General features: G+C 44.5%; 1 pseudogene; it reads right to left on the reverse strand.

The window, feature by feature from the left end:
- Positions 1–724: 724 nt before the first annotated feature.
- LOC112126062 lies at positions 725–1,119 on the reverse strand (annotated as a pseudogene).
- Positions 1,120–18,630: the final 17,511 nt, after the last annotated feature.

Below are 18,630 nucleotides of genomic sequence, written 5' to 3' on the forward strand. Positions count from 1 at the left end.
GCAAACCACCCCAAAGGGGAAAAGGAGAAGGTAGAAACATGCCATGCAGTTCCCCACTTTGCACCATCCCACAGAGATTGCCAGCTCCAGAGAGGGGAGCACACACCATTCCAAGGCAGTGTGGTATACACTCCCTATGTATGCCTAGGGAGGCCAGTGTATGTATCCTTAAAGCATAATCCCTGGGGCTATGATACATCCCCATTCCCCCACCTCCACCCCAATTGTTTCTCTGTGTGTAAATCACACACTGTGGTCCTGTTTTTAGGGCTTAATGCTTCATCCTTGCACCCAACATTTCCATTGATATCCTAGTGAGGATTTTAAATTTTTCCAGGCATATGGGTATTCTTTCATGGGTAAACATTTCCATGGCCACAGGTTCTTTGCATGTAATGGAATGATTTATACGGTGTTTAACAGAGATTGAAACTCTCAGTACAGAAAAGATTAAGAGAGTGCTCATGGGATGGAGAAATGACCAGATGAAATGATGGTTTGGGTGCCTGATATTGATTTCAGCTTCACAACCTGGGGCTCTTTTGGGGTCTCCAGACGCTTTTGGATGTCCAGGGATTAGTGGTTGCCTATGGGTGCTTTCTAAGTTTGTTTTTCACATGAAGGTTGCATCCTTTCCTCTTTGATCTTGTAGGTTCCTATATTAGACTGCATCTTAAAACCATTCTGAAACAGTGGTTTTAAGGATGCTTTCATTCACACAGTCTCACTTGTCCTTGGCTTTGTGGCTCTCTGTTTTCCTGGGCAGCAGTACAGCATGGATGCCCTGAGTGGTAGTAACCCCTCCCCTCCCCCTCTTCCCTTCACCACCCCGAGTAGCTTGTTCAACTCCTCATCATTACAAACAGTTAGCTGCAAGTACTTGGGGATAATCTATGTTTTCTTGTTACCCCGAGCCATGTTACCAGTCAACTCTAGTATTTCAGCTGTCAGACATTCTATCACTGCAACCAAATAAACTGGGGCTCTGGCTCCTACTTGCTGTACATAGTTCTCTTTGTGCAGCATTGGGTGCACACAGCCCAAGGGGAACAGCAAACCAGCATGAGAAGAATGAGACTTGGACTGCGCTGACCTTCCCTGCTTTCCACAGCCAGACATCACACTGATCTTCTAAACCATTGCTTTCGCTTACAACAACAACAACAACAACAACAACAAAATAATCCCTTACGAAAAACAGCAGCGGGAGCAGAATGTTATTGGTTGCCTTCTCACATATAGCTAATTACACCTATGAACCTTGATTAGCACTGGCTATCTGTGGATGGCTGGGTGGTGTTGAAGTGCTGGTATTGACCTGTAAAGCTATAAAAGGTTTGGTAGCAAGATATTCTCTCTCCATATGTGACACTGCAGGCATTGTGATCATCTGAGGTGCTCAAGTTTATAGTACCCTGCTGTGAACGGGAGAGGTATGTTGGCAAGAGGTTGTTGGTAAGTGGTCTTTGGTTCTAGAACATAGCCCTTTTAGTCCACTAAATCCTGAATTGGGTGCTCTTCAAGACTTTCTCTGTTTTATCAAAGATTTTCCCCAGGGAAATGTTGATACAGAAAGCCCCCAGAAAAGCCAACTTAAAATGTAGATTGCTGACAATAGGCTTTAACAGACCAATTAATATAAAGGCTGTGACTTAAAAATATTATTTTAATAAAAGACTTCAAATGTATGCTCTGAATTTTTTAAAAGTATTGTGCCAAATTCTTGTTCTTTTTAGTTTATCTTTGATCATTTAAATAGCCACATGGAGTATGTGAGTAGGAGGAGACAGCCAGCCTTTCTGATCATCCTTAAAATGCTGTCAAATATATTTTAAATATCCACTTATAATTCTTTTTTTCTTTTAATTTTTTAGATGTATTCTGTTTTTAATTATAGTTTTCGTGCTGCCATAACAATTAACTATGGATGAATTTCCTTTTGAGTTTAATGAGGTGATCAAATTTCGTAAGGCTTGGTCACTGGCATGACACACATTTTTAACTTAATGAAAACCCCAACTACCTGGCACAATAAATAGAAATGCTACTTTAATTTAAGGAGGGCTTGAATGGAGTTCAGGAAAAAAAATTCTAATAAAGTAGATATGAACCAAAACAGATGGTAAAGAGTTTTAATCAATAGCATGTAGTACTAGTAAAAAAAAAAGGTGACAATGTTAATCTGGGTGAAGGGACTCTGATTAGCACCCTTTGACTTTTCTATAATAGCTGAGTCTGATGTATCCTATTTATACATCTGTAATAAAGAGCTTTCAGCCATATTGTAATACTCTCTGAGGGCCAATTTCGAAAGACATGGCAATATGAGTGTCAGGTTGACAAGCTTGCATCCTCTTTATGCTATGAAGTGTTAAGTTGATGAAGAGGTCAGTGAATTGTCTTGCTAAGTCTCCCAGCTGGGGACTAATACTGCATAATGGGGGAGGGGGCGGACTCTTAAGATCCAACTTTAACCTAGCCAGCCCAAGGGTTTAAACAAGCAACATTCCAACTGAAGTGAGTAATTCTCAGAAGAGCTTAGCTCGAATGGCCTTATTAGTATGGATTCATTTCAAAATCCATTGCTGAATGGACATAGGAGACACCAGTTATTAGGAAAAGACAGGCAATATTAAAGAGGGATTTAATTATTAGAAATAGATAGTTGGGTTTGTGATGACTGGGAAAACCGCATGGTGAATTGCCTGCTGGGTACAAAGGATGTGGACCTCTTGAGACATCTAGATAGACTTATGAGCAGTTCTGGAGAGGAGCCAGTGGTTGTGATGGGTTCCCTGGGGCACAAACTGTAGCTTTACCCTGTACCTTTGTGCCCCCTTAACTCTCCAGCCTGGACTGTCTCTCATAATGCTTTGCTAGTGACAAGCAGCAACCCCCTCCGGGCACTGTTATCACTCAATACAACAGCATGTGGTGCTCCACAACCAGCTAAAATGCATTAGTGATCCCTGAGCCACTCATGAATCACACAAAGAAAGGCACCAGCAAATCTCCCAAACCCCTGTCTTGCACCCCAGAACTGTACCATTTTGCCCCGGTCAGAAGCCTGACCAGTGTAAGTTCATTACCCAGTCCTCCCCTCCCTCGAAGTGGAGAGGACACACACTAGCCTTTGTAAACTAAACTGAGATTTCCCAAGCACTTCAATCATAACACACGTTTTTAGGTAAAATATAAAACAGATTTATTAACTACAGAAAGATAGATTTTAAGTGATTATAAGTGGTAGGCATAAAAGGTCAGAGATAGTTACCAAAGAAAATAAAAAGTAATCATGCACTCTAAATCCTAGACATTATTAGACTGAGCAATATTTGGCTCAAGCAGGTTTTTTTCACCACACTGGATGTTACAGGTAGGTTACAGTCCTTAATACACAGACTTTCCCTTTAAGTCTGGGACCAGTCTCCTCAGTTCAAATCTTTGTCTTCCCAGCATTCTTGTTCCTTCCAGAATATGTGGGGGAGGAAAAAGGTAATTGTATGATGCCACTGTCCTTTATTTTATGCCCACAGTTCATGTGTCTGGAAAATGGAAATTACTAGCCCAGACATGTCCTGATGGGCTTTGCTGTGTCCCAGACTTAGGCAATCCCAATTTTGTGCGCAACTCTTTTACAGAATTGTAAATCTCTTGTTTACAACTCCCCTGTTGATTAATGGTCACGTAACACCCACCTAAGTGTGGATCACCTCCTTTGTTGTCACCGGAGAACTAGCATTTGACAACTCCCAGACTTAACAACATATTTCAATAACAACCATGCAGCAAAAGCTTATAACTTCATACACACTAACCAAACACATATTCTGACATTTTCAGCAGATCATGACCTTTCATATGATATCTTACTTGGCATGCTTTGTATGAAATATCACAACCATATATGAATGATTAATATGAGGGTTATAGGGTGCTACTTTGAGGTATGGTGTGTCACAGTGGTTGTGATACAAGTAGGTACCAATGACATAGGGAGAGTTAGGAGAAAGGTCCTGAAGGCCAAATATAGACTGCTAGGTAACATATTAAAGTTCAGAAACTCCATGGTAGCATTCTCTGAAAGCTTCTAGTTCCACTCAAAGGGCCAGTTAGACAGGCAAAATTGCAAGGTCTTAGTGCATGGATGAGACAATAGTGTTCAGAGAACATATTTAGGTTTATTAGAACTGGGGAGCCTTTAGGGAAAGATGGATGTGGGGGAGGGATAGCTCAGAGGTTTGAGCATTGGCCTGCTAAACCCATAGTTGTGAGTTCAATCCTTGAGGGGGCCATTTAGGGATATGGGGCAAAAATCTGTTGGATGATTTAATTGGGGATTGGTCCTGTTTTGAGCAGGGGGTTAAACTAGATCTCCTGAGGTCCCTTCCAACCCTGATATTCTATGATTCTAAGGATCCTCTACAAAAAGAATGGGCTCCCCCTAAACCAAAATGGAACCAGATTGCTAGCATGTAACATTAAAAAATCCTGTATCATCTTTTAAAATAAGGGTTGGGGGAAATACAACATGGTTCAGACAGAGACATCCCTTAGGGGGAGGATTTATTAAAGGGGAAAACCAATACTTAGTAAAGAGGAGAGGATAGAAATTGATAAAGTATAGGTAGGTACTGAAGAGAGGTAGTCAAGTGAAAGCGAATCCTATTCAATTACATCACATGAAGGCAGACAAGTAAATATTGACAAATTTTATAAGAACTTGTATATACATGCTAGAAGTCTAAATACTAAGTTGGGTGAACTTTAGTGCCCTGGTATTAAATGAGGATATTGAGACAATAGGCATCACAGGAACTTCGTGGATTCATGATAATCAATGGGACATGGTAATACTAGGGTACAAAATATATGGGAATGACAAAGTAGGATCTGCCAGTGGGGGAAAGAAAGTGTAGAGTCAAATATAGTAAAAATCTTAAATGAATCAAACTGTACCATACAATCTCTATTGATAGAAATTCCATGCCTGCATAATCAGAGTATCGCAGCAGGAATATACCACTGACGGTGACTGTGATATGCTCAGGGAGATTAGAGAGAGGCTTCAAAAATGGAAAACCCAATAATAATGGGGAATTTCAACCATCCCCTTATTGACTGGGTATATGTCACCTCAGGCTAGGATGAAGAGATAAAATTTCTAGGCACCATTAATGACTGCTTCTTGGAGCAGATAGTCCTAGAGCCAACAAGGGGAGAGGTAATTCTTCATTTAGTCCTAAATTAAAGGGACTGGGCCAAGAGGTGAATATAACTGAACCGCTCAGTAATAGCACCACAGTGTAAATAAATTTAACATTGTTGTAGGAGGGAAATACCAAAGAACCCACCATGGTAGCATTTAAATTCAAAAAGGGGAAACTATACAAAAATGAGGAAGCTAGGTAAATGGAAATTAAAGGGAACAGTCACAAGAGAGAAATGCCTGCAAGCTGCATGGAAACTATTTAAAAACACCACAATAGAGGCTCAAACTAAATGTATACCCAAATTAAAAAAAAATAACAAGACCAAAAAAAAGAAAAGAAAAGCCAAAATAGCTAAACAACAGAGTAACAGAGGTGGTTAGAGGCAAAAAGACATCCTTTAAAAATTGGAAGTCAAATCCCTCTGAGGAAAATAGAAAGGAGTATAAACTCTGGCAAGTCAAATGTAAAAGTATAATTAGGTCAGCCAAAAAATAATTTCTAGACTAATTAGCAAAAGACACAAAAACTAACATTTTTTTTTAAAATAAATCAATGTTTAGTGCTACTCCACCAAAGGCAACTGGAGGATTGTAAATTAGAGTTAGGAGTGGCTAAAGATAACTTGGCAAAGCAGGGTTTGGAGTCAGAAGCAGAGTTAACAGACCACATTAAGAGATGGGAACTGAGACTTGGTCCTAGGGGAGTGAAAAAAAAAGTTTCAAAATGAAAAGCGGAGAGTGAGGGGGTTAACCCATGGAGTTGCCTGGAAACAGTTAACTGCAACAGAGAAGAGCACTCCTGTAATTCACTTGGAGTGTAAACAAAAGAAACAGACACAGGGGGAACAAATTCAGGGTTTGTAGAAGCAGGCAATAATCTCCACTCTTCTCCCAAATCCAGGATAAAAACCTAGGAGTAAGTGGTCCCCAACTGTTTAAACCTAGGGAGCCCTTCCCTTTGCTCAGAGCTAACTATATCCTTTTCTTCTTCTTCTCCTCCTCCTCCTGCTTCCCAGTTTGCTTAATTTGCTGCTGTCAGCCTTTAGTTTAAACTAACCTCATAGAGTTAAATGGTTGCTTTCCACACACACCCTTGCACTTTTGTTCTTCTGAAGTTTTAATGGAGGGTACTTTGGATACTTAGTGAAAAGTTTGTTTGGACAAAGCATGACAGAAGTCTGCTGGGTTCCATTGAAATTTTTGGAGTAAAAGACCCATGGGTGACCATGGATACGAATGCTTTACTGTCTTTTTAAACAATCCCAAGGTTAAAACAGCACAGGGTAAGGCAGCTGTGCTGCACAGATTGTATTTGGTAGCTAAGTCACTATAGGCAAAATACCTTAAAGAATTGAATGCAGAAGCAAGTGATTTAAAGTGAGTGAAGAGTTACAAGTAGCTTTTGCAGAAATTAATACTATAGAGTTTGGAGGGAGTTCGTTGGTAACACCTGGTTCTGAAAGAAGGCCAACAGAAGATGGAACTGGATCGCACCAAATGCAAAGACAAAAAATGAAATTGATTACTTTCTGATCGATAGATGATGCATCGTGCAGGATATTTCAGTAGTGCCATCATTCAGTATCGGTAGTGATCATCGCCTACTGAGAGCCAGGCTCATGTTCACTGTGAAGGTGGAGAAAAAGGCGCTGTGTATGGCAAACAGAAAGCACCACCAGGTAGCTTTCAATGAGGCAATCCTGAAGGAAAACATTTCTAGGGAAGATTGGAGCCTCCTGGACGACTGCGATGACGATTATGAGAACTTCAGTAAGAGACTGAAATAGTGTGTGAAATCAGCTGAACGTGAAAGACCAAGAAGAGCTAGCGGAAGAATCTCGGAGAATACAAAGACTTTATTAGAGAAGAGCAGGAAAATGAAAAGAAATGGTAGCAACAGACTCGAGCACTCCCTTCTCTGTAAGCTCATATGAATGAAGTTGAAGGAAGACTTTGAGAAATTTTGAACCAAAAAGCTCCTAAAGGCTGCTAAAGACCGTAAAAGTCTCAAAAAATGCAAACGGGAACTGGCGTTGTACAGGTCATCATTATCGGCTTTGAAGAACAGGGATGGAGAATCAGTAACCGATCGAATAGAGATGGAGGCAATATGCAGGGATTTCTATACCCAGCTGTTTGCATCTTGTATTGACGTCCCAATTCCATCACTTCAACAAACCGATGAACACATATTCCCGGTTCTCATTAGTGAAGTCCGTCACGCAATCCATCATATGAAAGAGAGGAAGGCTCCAGGTAAGGATGGTCTGACAGCAGAAGTGCTTAAGGCGGGAGGTCAGGAACTTTGGAAAGCTCTCGCCCAAAGGTTCAGCTGCTACTTGGAAATCCAGACGATACCGTCCAGTTGGAAAGAGTCCAATACCATCTTGCTGCATAAGAAAGGCGATTGAGAAAATCTAAAGAACTATCACCCGATCTGCCTGCTTTCGCATATCTATAAATTGTTCACTAAAATAATAACAAATTGACTGTCGCAAAACCTGGATGAACAGCAACCTAGAGAGCAGGCCGGCTTTCAAAGGAATTATAGCACGATAGACCACCTCTTCACTCTAAACCAACTACTAGAGCATTCAAGGGAATATAAGTTCCCTTTGTGCATTGCCTTCATGGACTACAAGAAGGCGTTCGACAGTGTAGCAACTAACGCTGTTCTTGAAGCTCTTTCTGAACAGGGCATCAGCCCGAAATATATCACATTACTAAAGGAAGCAAACTCTGGCAGCATGGACATATTTCTGTTTGATACTCCCCTCCGAATCCCCACCGACAAAGGTGTGAAACAAGGAGATACAGTTTCACCAAAATTATTCACAGCCTGTCTTGAATCGGTTTTTCAACGAGCAGACTTGAAAGGTGGGATTAATATCAACGGCGAGTGGCTAAACCATCTCAGGTTCACAGCTGATATAGTGCTGATAGCCGAAAATACAGCCCAGCTTGAGAGAATGCTTAAAGAACTGAATGTGAAAAGTAGTCAAGTCGGATTAAAAATGAATCGGTCGAAAATGAAATACATGAGATCAGATGTTCTGCCAAGAACCCAAATAACTCTTGGAGGAGAGGAGATCCAAGAGGTTGATAAATACGTTTATTTGGGCCAGGAATTCAACATGCACCATGATCAGAAAGGCAGAAAAAAAGCTGGATGATGCGCATTCAATGACATCAAGGACATCCTCCAAGGAAAGATCAGCAAAACAACTCGTGCAAATCTTTTCAACTCGACCGTGTTTCCACAAGGTTATATGGCAGCAAAACATGGTCACTGACAAAGATTGAAGAACATCAACTGTCTGTCACACAGAGGGCGATGGAACGAACATTTTTGGGCATTTTGCTCTGCGATCACATCCCCAATGAAATAATCAGGCAGCAGTCTGGAGTGCAAGACGTTGTTGTTGAAAGCAGGCTCAGCAAAATGCGGTGGGTGGGACATGTGGCCCGATTCAGCGACAACAGGTGGATCGCAGCTATATCCGAGTGGTATCCACAAGAACAGAAACGGCCATGCGGTCAGCCTCCCAAGAGGTGGGATGATTTCCTAACAAGGAGATATGGACAAACATGGCAAGTATGGCCAGAGCAAGAGAAGATTGGAAGACGTGTCGTGATCAGCTCAGTCTCAACTGATGAAGGACCGACAGTCTACGCAGTGAAGATGTTAAAGAATAACAGTTGTGGTGTTATAAAAAGGAAGTTTTTGGTTTGATAAAAAAAAATCCAGTTATGTAAATGTAATTATATGTGGCACTCGGTACAGTCAGATTAGGTGGAAACCTGTTAGTTAAACAAATTATACAAGGGGGTCAGATGGCTTCTACCACCACTATGTTTTTGTCCCCAGGAGACTTTACAGCTATTCTGAAGGAAAATGGGCTCTTTTTCCCACAGGAATGGTTTGTAAATATGATTTAAACAAATTCACTAAAAAAATATAAGGGGTTTCTATTGGAACTTAACTTGACTGTCTCTGATTGTACAAGATGGGAATGTAATTTGGGTACAGTTGTGTAAAAATAATTAAAGCAGTGCGAGGGGTGTTGGGCAAAAGAGAATTTGTGTGTGTGTGTAATTATGTAAGATTTTAAGGGCTTAAACCAACACTCATGGTTTGCAAAGTCCTGTTTGTAGGTTTAAGTTAAATTGGGTTGTTTTTGTTTTTTAAATAAAAAGAACAATGCCACTAAAACTCCATTTGAATCTCTCATTCGAAGTTGCAACACTGACATGTTGTGCCAGACATGGGCAACTAGTGTGATGTGGCTTTGGTATTTAGCACGTAACTCTCTGGGTACTTCCATGTTTTTATAAAGTTTAATATCTTTTTAAGTAAGGACCAGAGAATGTGGCCCTGGCTGGGGCAGCCAGAACTGGAAGAATCAGGAGAGATTCTGGATCCTTTTTTGGTAATAAATAGCAGGAGGGGAACAAAAAGTTAAAAGACAGTGTACCTCTGAAGCAAAGGCAGGGGTGGAATGCACAAAAGAAGCAATGTCAGAAACACTGAGCCTTGAGGTGGCTCTGAGTAATCAAACTATCACAGTGTTAAACATTGGGATAAATGCTAGTGAGTAATCCCATAACAATTAAAATGTGTATGGTTTTGGGGGGAAATTGTAAGCATGCTAAAAATGGTAATTGAAAGCAAATCTCATGTCAAAGATCTCATGGTAATGCTGCCTCTCAGCTATTACTTGTAAATAACCTTAAAGCTTGGCACAGCAGAAAAACCAATACAAACCCAGTCTGTTGTACAAGAGGGGAAACTGAGGTACACCACCTCATGAATTTCATAAATGAACAGTGGGATAATTCACCCTTTCCTTTAAGGGTAGAAACCTGGCCTGTCTATAGAACGAAACAAGGAAAGTATGGAGGTAATTCTTCTGTTTTTCCTGCAGTCAGCAAGGAGATTTGTAAAAGGAAGGGGTATTTTTAAGCAATAATCTGTCCCCACCAAGGGGCTGGGAAATGTTTCTTTTGTTTTTCAGACACTCTATAGTCAAGCTGGCGCCAGTGGAAGAACAACCCAGAACACTATGTGTCTACTGTTGCGATGAAGATTGTGTTGTGTGTTTTGTGTTGTTTGTCTTGTTATTGCTGTTATTTTGGTGGATATTGTACAAGGAGGTTTAGCACATATAGCAGCAAAGGTCAACGCATGGTATGGCCTCCTTGGCGAGCACAGCCTATCCAAGAGGGGGAAATCAAATGATGTACTGCATTCCAGAAGAACACCATCTATTCCCATTCCCAGTTCCTAAATGGAGGGGCCCTTACCTAGTCTTTAACCGATTGGGGCCCAGCCTGCTGCTATTGGAATCAAAGAATAAACGGTGGAAATGGGTTCATTACATGCAAATAAAAAGGCACAGAATGGGGATTAAGGAGGAGGATGGATAAATTATGTTGAATGCATCTTACAGGTGAACCCACAAGGGGAAAACAAGGACCCCTTTGGCCCAGAAGAGAACAATCACTGCTGCTAATCACAATTGTCGCTATTGTAAGCCCTACCCAAATACAGCGATGTGAGATGGCAAAGGGAGGAAATACGTGGACTGCTACACCCCCAAGTTGTGGTAATAACACAGATGAGGACTTTAAGGATCTACCTGTAGAAAATTGTACCTCTGATCCCCCCGTGGGAATTTGGCAGTGTTGGTATGTGGTATACTGATTGGAAGAGGGGGATCCTAACCTGGTGGAGAATATCAAATTTATCAGTAAACATTTCATGGTATTCCCTAGGATATGCCATAATGAATGACAGTGGGAAACAGTCATCCAGACATGTGGTTTATCATGGAGGGCCCAAAAATATAACCCTCTGGGCTTCTAGGGTGTTTGGGTTAGGGGGTCCCACAATTGGGGTGTGATAGTACCATGGGTAATCATAATGGTACCTCCATAGAAGACAATCTCTGGGCATGCAGTTATGTACACATCACATTGGGCATAAAGTCTCCCCTGGGATGTTGACTATATCACAATTTAACCACTTTGCAGAATGTAACCCTACAGGTAATATGGATGCCAAGCTGGGAAAATCCTGATTTAAGCTGGTTGCAGCCTGGAGCTGGAAATACTTCCTGATGGGCAAACATGTGGGAGCTATAGTGGGAGCGGGTGCAACCAATGCTTTTCAACATGTCTTTCCAGTCCATTACATGGGTGGTACACCCCAATTGCAGCACATACATAGAAGGGCTGAAACAACAATTTAATTGGTGGGTGAGGGGACACACATGGAATCATCACCGGAAAAGGGATTTATTGGCAGCAGGAAACACAGGGCTGGGTGTATGGAATCTGGGGGGCAGTAGGGTAACCAAGCAATTGATAAGCTGAAATGTGAAATTGTAGCAGCAAATCAATGAACTACTGGCACAGCAAACATCTGCAATTGCAATGGGATGGAAAAGGACCGCACAGGTAAACCTGAGCCTAGCTCAATGGACAGGAAACCTTATGACATGGCTCGGGGATGGCTTCAAAAGGCTAACTTGGGGCGGGGGGGAGAAGGTGTGTGTGGGAATGCAAAATGCTCAACTAGGGGGCTAGCACCTGTGTAATAGTTATGTGGTACCTTGGAATGGGACGGCACTTAAGGTGGTCCCCATGAGCCCTGTGGGAGTAATGAGAAAGGGAGGAGCTCACTGGGACCCATTGGGGGATAGATGGGGAGGATGAAATGGTGTAAATTGGACAATAATTCAGTTAAGTAATTGTCCAGAGAAAATATTTGGATGTGCCCCTCCCCGATGGCCATGGAGGAGCAGACCCAATGGCCTGTTGCCAGGGGTGGATGATTGGGTGTAATGTATATGGGATATGGAGTGAACTGCTGGGAAAGTACATAATTCTGTAATATAACACTTGGGAGTACAAGTGCACCAGCATCTGGCACAGTTACACACATTTACACGGTGCCATCGGGACTTTGATGCACAAATGGATCTGTGGAACTCATTGCTGTGAATAATGGAACCAGTGCATACTACCCAATTCCGTACCAAATAGTCAAGCTGGTTTGGACAATACCCCATCTTTCTGTGAATATCCAGTGGACTTATGATATGGACAAATGTACATGAACACTGCAAAAGCAGCTCACTGCAACTGCCAACAACTGGACACATTTAAAACATACACTCCAGAATGGTGTTACAGGATTTTAGCCCTGTCAAAAGAGGAGAAGCAGTGTTTTTGGTAATGGCCCAAATGTTGGACTAAATTACAATGGTCAGGGCTCCCAATGTTACTGTGGATTATTATGGCTATTAACCTATTACTAAATATACTAATCCTGTAGTGTATACTGCCGTGGCTAACATATGAGTAATGTAATAGGCCCTCCACCAAAGTGTAACAGATACCCAGACCCAACCTTCTCAGGCCTGTCACTATGGGGAGTTTGACACACTAATTGGAATATATGCGCAGTATGTACTTATGAGGGAAGGTGCAGGGCACTGTACTGCATAGGGGGCAGTGGGGCAAATGGAGTACCGACACATTCCATATTGATAGCTGGCCTGTAGCGGGTTGGACACCTGCTCCTGCCTGGAAGGGCTTGAAAACAGCCCTGGAGAGGGCTGCAGCTCTAAAAGCTAGGCTGATTGGGGAAGTGGCCACAGCTGGGCCACACCCCAATCAGGCCACAGCTGGCTTGTATAAAAAGGCTGGGAGCCAGGAGCTCAGCAGTCTCTCTCTAGCTGTAGAGGGAGATGGGCCTGGCTGTAGGGAGCTAGAGACAGGGTACCTGAGTGGAGCAGGGCTGGGGAAAGGCAGAGGAGCCGGGGAGCTCCAGCATGGAAAGCCTCAGGCTGCAGCCTAGCATAAGGCTAATAGGTACTGGGGGTTGCCGAGGGCAGCCCAGGGGTAGGCAAAGGCAGCAGGCCCAAACCCAACCTTGCCAGTGATGAGTAGGCTGATACTGCAGTCTGCCCCAGGGCATGGGGGCTAGACAATGACTGGCAGTAGCCATATACTGAGGTGAGGTGGGGATAGTGGGTGGGGGTTCCCCTGGGAGGGGAGATCCTGAGATTGGGGGTTACTGCTAGAGGGGCAGCACCCAAAGAAAGGGGCACCGGGGTCCTGGGAGGGACACGGGGCCAGTGGCAAGATGGACCTCCAGCCTGTAGGGGGTGCTCCAGGATGCTGGAAGAGCTAATTCCCAGAAGAGACCAGCAGGAGGTGCCGCAGGGGTGAGTCCCACACTGCTACACGGCCCTATCAGGAAATGTGCTGCCATATGTCTGATGCTTTTCCCGGGATACCTGACCAGGCGGATCCCAGAAGAAAAGAAAAGAGGGGTGGAGTGTTAGCATATAGGCTTGTTTGTCAGCCTGAGATAGAATTTTGGGGTTGACTTTTTGATACTCTTATATCTTATACTAATATGTGTGAAGAAAGAACAAAAGACACTGTGTGTTGCTTCTCCCTAGCCAGATCGTTTTGTTAATGCAATGGGAAGAGATAAGGGATAGAGCAATTAAAGTGTTACAGGGTATACACTAGAAGGCTGTCTGGCTCTTCTCTCAAGCCAAGGTCAAGCAACCATTTAGGAGGGGCAAGGAGGGATGGAGGGGTGGCATAAGAAACACTAAAAGCCAAAGCAAAGCCTGGCCTTGGCCAGAACACAACCTCACTCCTTACCATGGGATACAAAAGAGGTGGGAAGAAGACCCTAGACTCGTGACCCTCCAGAATGGAACATGACCATATGTTATAAGGGGTGTGACTAGTGGCGTGCACTGCAGGTATATTTGGGCCTGCTAAGGAGGAGGAGGTGGGAATTGGGAAATGGGGTACACAGTCAAGGCTCTGTGGTGTCAGAGCTGGGAAGGGACATATGGGATAAAGGCTCTGTGCTGTCAGAGCTGGGAACCAAACACTGGGAAACACTCTGCTGGCATGTAGCGCTATGGATATGTTTGCTTGGAACTAACCCCAATAAACATCACATTGCCTGCACTTTGAACTTCTGTTCTTCTGCTTTCTGTCTGCATGACAAGAATGAGGAAGAGGGTAAAGGGAAAGCCCTCTAACAGTCAGAAACAGGAAGCCTGCCAAACAGTCAGTGGGGCCACTAGATGCTCAAGGCGCTAAAGGAGGACTCAAGGAAGACTAGGCCATTGCAGAGAAGCTAAATGAATTCTTGATGTCGGTCTTCACTACAGAGCATCTGAGGGAGATTCCCACATCTGAGGCATTCTTTTTTAGGTGACAAATCTGAGGAACTGTCCCAGACTGAGGTATCAGTAGAAGAGTTTTGGTACAACTTGATAAATTAAACAGCAATAAGTCACCGGGACCAGAGGGTATTCACCCAAGAGTTCTGAAGGAACACAAATATGAAATTGTAGAACTACTACCTGTAGTATGTAAGTTATCGCTTAAATCAGCCTCTGTGCCAGCTGAATGGAGGGTAGCTAATGTAATGCCTCTTTTTTAAAAAGGCTGTCAAGGCAATCGTGGCAATTATAGGATGGCAAACCTAACTCCAGTACCAGGCAAATTGGTTGAAACTATAATAAAGAACAGAATTATCAGACATGTAGATGAACACGATATGTTGGGGAAGAGTCAACATGGCTTTTGTAAAGGGAAATCATGCCTCACCAATCTAGTAATATTCTTTGAGGGAGTCAACAAGCATGTGGACAAGGATATAGTGGATATAGTGTACTTGGACTTTCAGAAAGGCTTTTAAGCAAAGTAGGCAGTTGTGGGATAAAAAGGAGGGTCCTCCCATAGATCAGTAGCTGGTTAAAAAATAAGAAACAAAGGGTAGGGATAAATGGTCAGTTTTCAGGGTGGGGAGAGGTAAATACTGGGGTCCCCCAGGGCTCTTTACTGGGACCAGCACTGTTCAACATATTCATAAATGATCTGGAAAAGGGGGTAAACAGTGAGGTGGCAAAGTCTGCAGATGATACAAAATTACATGGGATAGTTAAGTCCAAAGCTGACTGCAAAGAGTTACAAATGGATCTCACAACTGGGTCACTCAGCAACAAAGTGGCAGGTGAAATTCAGTGTTGATAAGTACAAAATAATGCACATTGTTAAACATAATCCCAACTATACATACAAAATTAGCTGTTACCACTCAAGAAAGAGATCTTGGAGTCATTGTGGATAGTTCTCTGAAAACATCTGCTCAATGTGCAGTGGCAGTCAAAAAAGCTAACAGAATGTTAGCAACCAAAGAAAGGGACAGATAATACGACAGAAAATATCATAATATCACTATATAAATCCATGGTATGCCCACACCTTGAATACTGCATACAGTTCTGGTTGCTCTATCTAAATATATATTGTGACAGACCCAGACCAGTGGGGTACAGGAGTCTGGTAGAGGGCAAATATACTGGTCACTGGATGAGTAGTTTTCTGTTCCCTGAGTGACCAGAGCAGGGGCTGCACTAGAGTAATCAGGAACCTGCTAGAACCAGTTAAGGCAGGTAGGCTAATTAGAACACCTGGAGCCAATTAAGAAGAAGCTGCTAGAATCAATTAAGGCAGGCTAATCAGGGCACCTGGGTTTTAAAAAAGGAACTCACTTCAGTTTGTGGTGGGAGTGTGAGGAGCTGGGAGCAAGAGGCGCAAGGAGCTAAGAGTGAGAGGGTGTGCTGCTGGAGGACTGAGGAGCACAAGCGTTATCAGACACCAGGAGGAAGGTCCTGTGGTGAGACTAAGGAAGGTGTTTGGAGGAGGTCATGGGGAAGTAGCCCAGGGAGTTGTAGCTGTCATGCAGCTGTTACAGGAGGCACTATAGACAGCTGCAGTCCACAGGGCCCTGGGCTGGAACCCGGAGTAGAGGGCGGGCCCGGGTTCCCCCCAAACCTCCCAATTGACCTGGACTGTGGGTTCTTCCAGAGGGGAAGGTCTCTGGACTGTTCCCCAACCCACATGGTGAATCTCTGAGGCAAGAAAATCCACCAATAAGCGCAGGACCCACCAAGATAGAGAAGGAACTTTGTCACACTGGTTATAGAAGTGGGATTTTTGGGGTGCACAGCGCGGTGGAAGAAGGAGGGTGATTTAAAAAAACAACAACAAAAAACAAACAAACAAAAGGGAGAGGGTTTATTTTTTTTCACCACAATGGATGACGTAGTGCGGGCACTGATACAAGCTACAGCGGCCCAGCAGGAGGCTACCCGTGTCCAGGCAGCCGCCCAACAGGAGGCAGTGCGGCTGCAGCAAGAGACTAATCGCCTGCGGATGGACCAGGCTGCTCAAGACCGAGCTATGTTGCGGGAACTGGTAAACCAGGTAAAGTCCCTTACAGATCTGAATCGCGGCCATGATGGGACGTGGCTCATACGGGCCAGCCATTGGCTGCAGAAAATGACACGGGAGGATGATGTAGAGACATACCTTCTGGCCTTTGAGAGGACAGCCCTATGGGAGGCCTGGCCTCGAGATCAGTGGTCTGGCATCCTTGCCCCATTCCAGTGTGGGGAGGCCCAGAAGGCCTACCATGATCTGCCTGAAGAGGCTGCAGCAGACTACCCCCAGCTGAAAGCAGAGATCCTGGCCAGATCTGGGGTAACGACAGCAGTGCGGGCCCAGCAGTATCACGGTTGGGGGTACCAGGAAAACAAAACCCTGCGGTCCCAATTGTATGACCTCATCCATCTCGCACAAAAGTGGTTGCAAACAGAGTCCTGAAGTCCGGAAGAGATACTAGCGGTTCTGGTCATCGACCGATACATGAGGGGACTATCCCCAGACCTTTGTGCCTGGGTAAGCCAGAACGAACCCTCCACCTATGATGAGGTTGTCGCCCTGGTAGAGAGGCGAAGGATAGCGAGGGAGCTGACCCGACCAGTTAAGGAAGAGGCACCCCGGGTTAAACTAGCAGCACCAAGCCCTAAAGTTCGGGTGACTGGGCCACCAGGAGGGCCCAGATGGAAAAAGAGAGAGGCTGAAGGCCCATCAGAGGCTATAAAGAGTCAGAGCACTGAGGGAGAAGAGGATCGTGGTGCTAGACTGCCCAAACCAAGAGACCGGGGAATGCCTAGGGCTCCATACAGATGTTATGCCTGCGGGGAGTGGGGACACATAGCTGCACAGTGTCCCAATGCTGAGGAGCCTATGCAGTGTAACCTGGGGAACTGGGCAGATCCATGCTCCCTAATCCACCTTGTGGGGGTCTCACTAACCCCACATATGTATACCAGACCAGTGAAACTAAATGGGGTAGGGACCACGGCACTGGTTGATTCGGGGAGTGCTATCACGCTTATCTCAGGGAAGCTCGTGAAGCGTAGTCAGCTGCTGCAGTAGGCTAAACGTATGGGGATAACATGTGTCCATGGGACAGTTAATTACTACCCCACCATCCCAGTAAAAATCGAGATCCAAGGGAACACTACTGAGGTAGCAGCAGGTGTAGTCCCTAAACTCCCATACCCGGTGCTCATAGGGAGGGACTTCCCAGGGTTTGGAAACTTACTCCCAGTAGGGGGATTGGAGAAAGATGGGGACCCTAAAATTGGTGAGGCATCCACAGCAGACTGTCAACCCCCAATCTTCTCTGAAATATACCCAGATTTGTTCTCCACTCCCAGACAGGGTAGAAAGACAAAAAGGGAAAGAAGGGCAGCTAAGGCCTTGGGAACCCGAATACTGACCCAAAGCCAGAGGGTCGCTCTTGTAGGTAGGCGGACCCGCACAGCTGAAAAGGAGGCCACGCAGGAGGGAGAAGCACCTGAGTCTGACCCCCACCCTAATGCTTCTGAACCAGTAGAGGCAACAGAGACTGGGCCCCTAGATCTTGGGCAGATTAGCCCCAGGAGAGGAAATTTTGGACAGGACCAGACAGAAGACCCAAGGTATGACAACATTAGGAAGGAGGTGACTGAAATAGATGGGGTCCCTGTGGAAGGGAAAACCCAGGGACCAGGACCCTACTTCATAATGAAGAAGGATCTCTTATACCGGGTTGCACCAGTACAGGGGCAGAAGGTACAGCAGAGCCTAGTACCTCAAAAACACCAGAACGCTGTATTAAGTCTTGCTCATAGTCATCTTTTTGGGGGGCATTTGGGGGTAGAGAAGACCCTGGCACGAGTCCTATGACGGTTTTTCTGGCCCGGAGTACATGAAGAAGTGCGGAGGTACTGTGGCTCCTGCCCGGAGTGTCAGCTGCACAGTCCCCGTCCCCACTTGAGGGCACCTTTAGTACCCCTTCCCATCATAGAGGTCCCCTTCGAGCGAATAGCCATGGACCTAGTGGGACCCCTGGAGAAGACGGCTCGGGGCCACCAATATATACTTGTTGTTTTGGACTATGCTACTCGCTACCCAGAAGCTGTCCCCCTGCGGAACACGGCCTCTAAAACTATGGCCAAAGAGCTGGTGGGGATCTTTGC

This window comes from Terrapene carolina, unplaced genomic scaffold (genome assembly GCF_002925995.2).
Source record: "Terrapene carolina triunguis isolate 2854851 unplaced genomic scaffold, T_m_triunguis-2.0 Scaffold125, whole genome shotgun sequence".
In the NCBI taxonomy this organism is placed as follows: domain Eukaryota; kingdom Metazoa; phylum Chordata; order Testudines; family Emydidae; genus Terrapene; species Terrapene triunguis.